Below are 1,084 nucleotides of genomic sequence, written 5' to 3'. Positions count from 1 at the left end.
ACACCCACACATAGCATCGAAACTCATCCTGTCGCGCCATTTCGTGTAGCCTAAGTTTTATTTATTTTAGCCTTAGTAATGGAGTTTTATTCGGAGAGCCTGTTGTTTGTGTGCCTGTTTTGTATTTGTACTACTGTATGTGTGTTTCGTCGCTGCGCTGAACTAAACTGATCTAACTACAACTATAACTATAACTATAACTAAACTTAAGCTAAGCTTTAGCTAAGTGTACTTATTTGTAGAGCATAACGCAGTCCAAGCTGACGTACTTGATAATGTTTGCTTAAAATTTAAGCTCTAGGAAGAGGATGAGGAGATGGACCTACCCAACTACTATGAGAATTGCACAACAGTATTTTTGCTTAGTTGAAACTTGAACGACCCCCAGATCCCCACACTCAACTCTCCAAACCTACTTAACCAACTCGAAATTCCGCTTATCTCAAATCGGCGCATGCGCCCCTCGCAGAATTAACCAACTTTTACCCAAACTGTGTTGATATTTATACAACTATCGCCAACTATTTATGCACTTAACCAGCGGAGAAGGGAGACAACTCTTTGCCATTTTTCAATTTTACAAATTAATCAAGTTTAAAGTTAAAAGTTTAAAGTTTAAAGCTAATGTAATGTACGATAATAACTTCTTTATATACTACCTGTATGGCTGGATCTGTAAATTTACGATATATTTGAATATCCCAAAAGATGAAGAAAAGAACAAAAACAAAACGAAAAAACCAATGCCACAAATGCAAGTGGATGAAATCAAATTGAAATATATAAAAAAAAACAATTAACCAATGGTGTTTGCTCTGGGAAAAAGTTTTGATTTAAGGATGGAATTCTTTTGCAGACGGTAACAGAAATAATTCTAAATGAAAAAAAAACATGCGATTGAGACCAAATATTTTAAGGCATGGTATCAAATATCAATAAATTATAGCCGAAGTAGTTAAGTGGCCAACGAGTAGAAATACAAGAAAGTAAATCATGTGCCAGCTCCCAAATTCTTTGATTTGCTATTACAGTAACCAGGAGAACATACAACAGATTGCAATTGATTTAAGAAAAAATTACCCTT

This window comes from Drosophila gunungcola, assembly GCF_025200985.1.
Source record: "Drosophila gunungcola strain Sukarami chromosome 2R unlocalized genomic scaffold, Dgunungcola_SK_2 000013F, whole genome shotgun sequence".
In the NCBI taxonomy this organism is placed as follows: Eukaryota; Metazoa; Arthropoda; class Insecta; order Diptera; family Drosophilidae; genus Drosophila; species Drosophila gunungcola.
Note: the sequence above shows the minus strand (reverse complement) of the source record.